The sequence below is a fragment of the Mus pahari genome, chromosome 12, assembly GCF_900095145.1.
Source record: "Mus pahari chromosome 12, PAHARI_EIJ_v1.1, whole genome shotgun sequence".
In the NCBI taxonomy this organism is placed as follows: Eukaryota; Metazoa; Chordata; class Mammalia; order Rodentia; family Muridae; genus Mus; species Mus pahari.
The window spans coordinates 31,553,137-31,559,567 of record NC_034601.1 but is presented as its reverse complement, the minus strand read 5'-3'; the positions used below and the strand labels follow the sequence as shown (position 1 = coordinate 31,559,567).

General features: G+C 45.8%; 1 protein-coding gene across 2 annotated transcripts in view; it reads left to right on the top strand.

The window, feature by feature from the left end:
* Positions 1–856: 856 nt before the first annotated feature.
* Positions 857–6,431, top strand: part of Casr (calcium sensing receptor) — a 71,863-nt gene continuing 66,288 nt past the window's right edge. The window contains exon 1 of one of the 2 annotated variants that reach the window (XM_021209558.1): positions 857–1,126. The gene's annotated coding sequence lies outside the window, so the exon portion shown is untranslated. Of the gene's footprint in view, positions 1,127–1,236; positions 1,558–6,431 lie in introns of those variants that run through there. The other variant, XM_029544842.1, reaches the window with a different exon arrangement.

Here is a 6,431-nt window from a genome sequence, read left to right as displayed (position 1 = left end):
ATTATTGCACCACTGTGGATGTCTGGCTGAAACACTCATTCATAGGAATAAACACTATCTGTTCTAAGAAGACTGGGAGGCACCGAAGTCTCCATGCTTGAATTGTAACGGTTGTGTAGGATTCCCTTAAGCCACACTACCTTAACTTCTTTAACCTATTTCCTATTGGTAGGTTTGGTGGTGTTCACTTGTTGCACTTGTTGCTTTTATTTTGGTGTGTGTGTGTGTGCACATTCATGTGTGCTGGCCTTTCACCTTATTTCAGAACAATGTCTGTGGCTTTGTAAACATGCTTGCGCTTTAAGGTTTCCCATTTTGATGTAGGAGCCCTGGGAGTGCAGACACACTACACAGCCGGTTTCATATGGATTCCAGGAACTTGAACGCAGCTCTCCTATGTGCTTGATGGGCATAGCTCTAATGCCATTGTTTAAATATTATTATTTTATGTTAAAAATGAGCCTATTATGTATATTTGCATCTAAACATTATTTAATTCTGGAAATTACTACAAATTACTTCAAAAATTGTTTTGGCTGTTTCTATTTGTTTAGTTTGTTGTCTTCGTGTGTGTGTGTGTGTGTGTGTGTGTGTGTGTGTGTGTGTGTGTTGGCTATCAAAGTGCCTATACAAAGGTGTTGATAGGCTTTAGGGCTGAAAAGCAAATGCTGGGTTTCTACCAAATAAATTGATTTTCCATTTCATTCAAGTATCATGATGAGTGGCCGGCGCTGAGCCAGAGCCTGAGCACAACTGTGAGCCAGGCTGGGCTCTTCTGCCTTCAAGAAGCACACCTTGATGCTGGGGCAAGGCTTACCAGAGCTCCAGGACAGAGGAGGGAGGGAGCTGTTTGTGCACAGCCCGCTGAAGCAACGCTGGAGTCTAGCAGAACGCCTGAGAGTGTTTATTATACTGTGAGTTCTGGATCTTTATTAGGAAAAAAGTGCCCCACCCTCTGGCACAGTTGCCTTGTGATCCCCTTTCCATCTCCAGGGAGGAGCGGGAAGTGTGTGTGCTGGGGGAAGGGGGGCTTGTATCTTCCCCGACCAACAGCAGGAGCAGGATCGGAAGCCTGGTAATGGCTAGAGCCTCATCGCAGACAGGAGCTTGGACCTCCGTCTCTCAGGTACCAAACCCGACGGGTGGCCTAGGGGGAGGGACGTCGCGCCCGCAGCGCCTGGCTCCGGAGCGCGCAGCTCAAAGGCTGACCTGAGAGATCAAGGGAGCCTGGGAGATCCCAGGCGGGCTAGGGCACGCACTATAAGTGTATTTGGAGGGATTTGGGGGTCGGAGACCCCAGGAAGCACTCAGGCAGGAGCAGGCAAGGGGCGGAGCCCCGGACTTGGCCACGGTGGCCGTCAGAGGGTCTGTTGAGAGGCAGTGGCTTGACCCAAGGTGAACAGGGAACTTCAGAGGGTAGCACGCCACTCAAACAACTTAACTTGACGTCGCAAGCCGGGCAGACTGGTAAGGCATCCTGCGCTCAGCATCCAGCAGGTCCTGGAGAGACAGGGCCAGCAGGTGTTCCTGTGAAAAGAGCCACGACGAGGACTCCAGGTAGGATTCCGGGGACACCAAAAGTGCGGGAACAATGAACCCGAGTAGCAGAGGAGGCTTTGAAGAGGTTTGGGGGCAGAAACAGTAGCAGGACAGACCTGGGAGCCCTGAATGCTGGGCTTCAGGGACAGTGGATCTATCGCCTGCAAGGATGAATAGAGTTCACACTAAAAAAAAAAAAAAGGTTGTGGGGTGTGTCTTGTGTCTCTGGTTCATTTATCCCTGTGACAGTCAAAGAGAACTTTTCCCAGTGACAAGGAGAGAGGTCTTTCTGGCGCGGTGTGAGTGAGTGAGGGTGTGAGTGAATGTGTGTGTGTGTGTGTGTGTGTGTGTGTGTGTGTGTGTGTGTGTGTGTGTGTTACCAGCTCCCTACCAACTGCCCTACCAAAGTACTTGCCTCAGTGGCACCAAATTAGGGCGTCTGGTTACCAGCCTTCATATTCCTGGGAAGTTTAAAAAAAAAAAAGTAAGCTGATGGAGTTATTATTTTGACAATGTGGTTCTCGATTGATAATACTCACATTAAATTAGGAAATAACACCAATGCCTGTCTAGAGACCAGTTTCCTTTCTAACACGATTTTACTCATTGTGTTTGCTTTGTTCAGTCCTGAGTCTTTTATCTCCCTCCTTCCTCTCTTTCTCAGTATCCTGAGAAAGAGGGCACGCTAAGGAAGAGCCCCTAACCAGTTCCCACCTGTTCTTCTCCAGGATTTCTCAGTGCAGTAAAGTGGTGTGGTTCACTGTTGAGGGAGGCGAAGGAGGGGTGTCTCCCCAAACTCTCTGCCACCTAGAATTCATTCCCCCTCCCATCTGGACTCCAGGCCCCCAAAGTGGCATGCTTGAGGTGTTCCTCTGAAGGACCTGGAAAGGTGAGCTTTGAATTGGCCCTGTGAACAGGGCAAGGCTTTGTGATAGGCAGAGGAAAAGAGTCATCAACTCTTTTTCAGGATCAACAAACCAAACCATGTTTGTAGGTTAAGACAGAGTAATTGGTCTTATTTTTCACCGATATGAGAGGTTCTTTAGAAGCTGTGTAAACTGTTTAAGGTAACCTCAATCTATGCCAGCGTCCCTTGTTTTCCTCATTTTTCCTTCATGCGCCGCTATCTTGAACTGGATCCTGCAAAGCTCAGGCATCAGCTGCTCCCTCTTCTGCAGACCTAAGGATGATATTGTAACTAGAGAATGAACTGGGCTGGGTGCAAGTGCAAGGCTGATGAGGGGGTAGTGCATGACTTACAAACAGAGACACAGGTGGATAAAATGGGAAAAAAACATCAGTATTCACTTAACGTGTTTGCAGAGCCTTGCTACACGCCAGTTCCTGGGAACAAGATGGTAAATAAGAGCAGACAAGGACCCTGCCCTCCTGGTGCTTACAGATGCTTGGGGGAGAGCAGCTGTCAGTAAAATGATTATCGACTATGTGATTGCAAGCTAAAATAAACCCTCTGAGGGAAAGACACAAAGTCTGCTGTGGGTGTACATAGATGGCTCTGTGAGACTTGGAAAGGCTTTCTCAGAGTGCACTGGTCCTGAGGTTCTAGGGTGATCAGGATGAAGAAATCTGATTTTTGAGGTGAGGTCAAACTGTTTTGGTTAGAATAGTATTTGGCTGCCGGTCACCAAACAGACTGGCTGCTATGAAACTTTGTCCCTTGATGTGTGCCCACGTGCTGTTGGTGTTACCGGCGTGAGGGGAAAGAGTGTCTTGTCGTCATAGGCTGGATATGTTGTCTGTTGGCCGTGGTTTTTCCATTGCTATAATTCTTGCTTTTAAACGAAATGTTCAGATTAACTTAATTCCTATGATTTCATTTTATTGTGTACCATAAAATGTATACTGCTGTATAAATGTAAACATGTACTTTCCCATTGAGAAGGTAAATACGGAGATAATAGTTATGCTGCATATGTGGTGACAGTTCGCTGTTATCACTGAATAGCATCCCAGGTAAAAATAGCTGTGGCAGGTGGACTGCAAATATTGCCCCTCCATCCCTAGCTACTGCTCTCATTGGAAGGATGTGTCCCCCCCCCCTCCACACACACACACCCTGGGAACTAATTCCTAGCCTTGTATACTCAAAGCTCCAACTCTGCCCTGAGCCACAGCTCCAGCTTGTATTTTTTCAGAAGAGAGGGGTATTTAAAGATTTAGAGTTTTAGTTACTATAGATTTTCGTAACCAGCTTTTTAGTAAAGGCAAATATATTGTAATATATTAACAATTGCAGTGTCGCTGTAAATGAATATAAATCCCACAATGTGAGGTCACAGCACAGATACTCTAGAAAGCAGTGTGCTTCACGTTTATCCAGCACAAACTTTCATTCATTGAACGTTATCTGCAATAAGATTTCTATGTGCACAGAACCGTGCTAAGCATTATGGGTAAGGTGGATTAGAAGGCCACAGTCCCAGCATTTAAGGAGTCCATCCCTCCTTTCAGGGACAGAACTCGTGTATACAGGTGGAGGTATCATGAGCAGGGAAGAGAGTGGTCAGTTCTACCAACCAAGGAGGAAGGTTCAGTTCATAAAGAGGCACCACTTGACTTGAATCTAGAAGGATTAGGTACTCCACCAGTTAAAGAAAGAGGAGAGGGCTGGTGAGATGGCTCAGTGGGTAAGAGCACCCGACTGCTCTTCCGAAGGTCCCGAGTTCAAATCCCAGCAACCACATGGTGGCTCACAACCATCCGTAACAAGATCTGACGCCCTTTTCTGGAGTGTCTGAAGACAGTTACAGTGTAGTTACATATAATAAATAAATAAATCTTAAAAAAAAAAAAAAGAAAGAAAGAGGAGAAAGTTAGAGGGGTGAGAGGCAGGCAGGAAAACAAAACCTGTTGCTAACAAAACCTGAGGCCTGCAATAGCATGTCAATTCTAGGATTTGTAGGTGGTTCTAAATGAGGTACAGAGAATAAAGGGGTGCTTACACAGGGAATTCAGATGAGTTCATTTAAAAATATCAAAACCTCCCTGATTATGATGACCCTATCTCAAACTGTGGGAGCTGTGGCAGTGGCGCTGAAAAAATAAATATTCAAATGCTTCTTCCATGCAGACGGAGGCACAGTACTCGGTGACTCATTGCGAGAGCTGAGGGAGAGGGGGAGAGAGAGGATGACCCCACTCTGCCATGCCATACAAGTCATTAAACGAAGGGAATGTAGACGCCAGGCAGGGCTGGGAAACAGGAATCTGGGCAGCGCTTATATCCGAGAACTCCTCGACTGAGCCCCCAAAGCTACCTTCCTAACTCAGAAGACATGGCAACTTCCGTGCCCGTGTGTAATATGGTATCGAGGGGCTGGAGAGATGGCTCTGTAGTTGGGAACACTTGCTGCTCTGGCAGAGGACCAGACTGCATTCCTAGCATCCACACGGAGGCTCACAACTGCCTGTAACTCTACTTGCAGGGTACCCAGTGCTCTCTTCTAGCCCTTGAGGCACCAGGCATGCACATGATACACATATAGGCACTCATACATATACATAAGATGAAAGTGAATCTTAAATAAAGTAAGATCAAGAAGGCCTACTAATCCCCAATAAATAGAATCTCCTCTCCTCCCCTACCCCTGGCTTTAGCTCAAGTGTGTGAACATTTGAGTTCACCTACTGCTCATTGTCATGAAGCACATATAGCCCACAGTCATGCCTGGACTGTTCCCACACTTACACACCAATCTGACTGCCTTTTCTTCTCCCCTTATGTCTTTTCTTATATTTTTATTTTAATGAGACAGGGTCTCTACATAGCTCTGATTATCTTGGAACGCACTATACAGGCCAGGCCGGCCTCAGACCCCTAGAGCTGTGCCTACTCTGCTTCCTGAGTGTTGGGGTTAAAGGTGTGCTCCACAACACACAGCCCCCTTTTTCTTAAATGACTCCACAGTCTAACAAGCACTGACTGAGATACTCACATGAGCTTGTTAAAGTCAGTGAGAACCTGGGTGTGGTGCTCACATCTGTAATCCCAGCGCTTGGGAAGCTACAACAAAAGGATTGTCACTTGTCAGAAGCCAGCCTGGACTTCAGTGAAAGACAATAGGTAGGTAGGTAGTAGGTAGGTAGGTAGGTAGATAGATAGATAGATAGATGATAGATTGATGAATGGATAGATGAATGATAGATAGATGGATGGGTGGATGGATAGATGATAGGTAGATGATAGATAGGTAGATAGATAGATAGATAGATAGATAGATAGATAGATAGATAGATAGATAACAGATGGATAATAGATGGATGGATAGATAGATGATAGATTGATGGATGAATAGATAGATGATAGATGGATGGGTGGGTGGATGGATAGATGATAGATAGATAGATAGATAGATAGATAGATAGATAGATAGATAGGTGAGCTGTTGAATTGAGTTGTTACTGTTTGAGCCACAGAAATGAGAAAACATCGTAATCAGGCAGAGCCGACTGAGGGAGGAGGTTAAATGGAAATAAGAAAAAAAAAAAAAAGCTATGGATGGTCTAGGATAAAAGCAGACTTTCCGGGCTGGAGGGGGGCTTAGCAGTAGAGTTCTTGCTTATCATGTATGGGATGCTGGGGTCCAGTGTAGCACCACTCCCCACAAAATCTATTTTATTGGGTGCAGTGGATCATGAGTTCAATGCCAGCCTGGGCTGTGTAATGATGTGCTTTTACCTTGGTAAAATATTAACCTAACTGGCGCTGTTTGTTCTGGTGACATCCCTTTGGTATCTGAAATGCCAGGATAATGTTGACTCCAAAGGCTAGATATATGATTTTTATAAATTCTTAAAAATATGTACTTTGGTGTGTGTGTGTGTGTGAGAGAGAGAGAGAGAGAGAGAGAGAGAGAGAGAGAGAGAGAGAG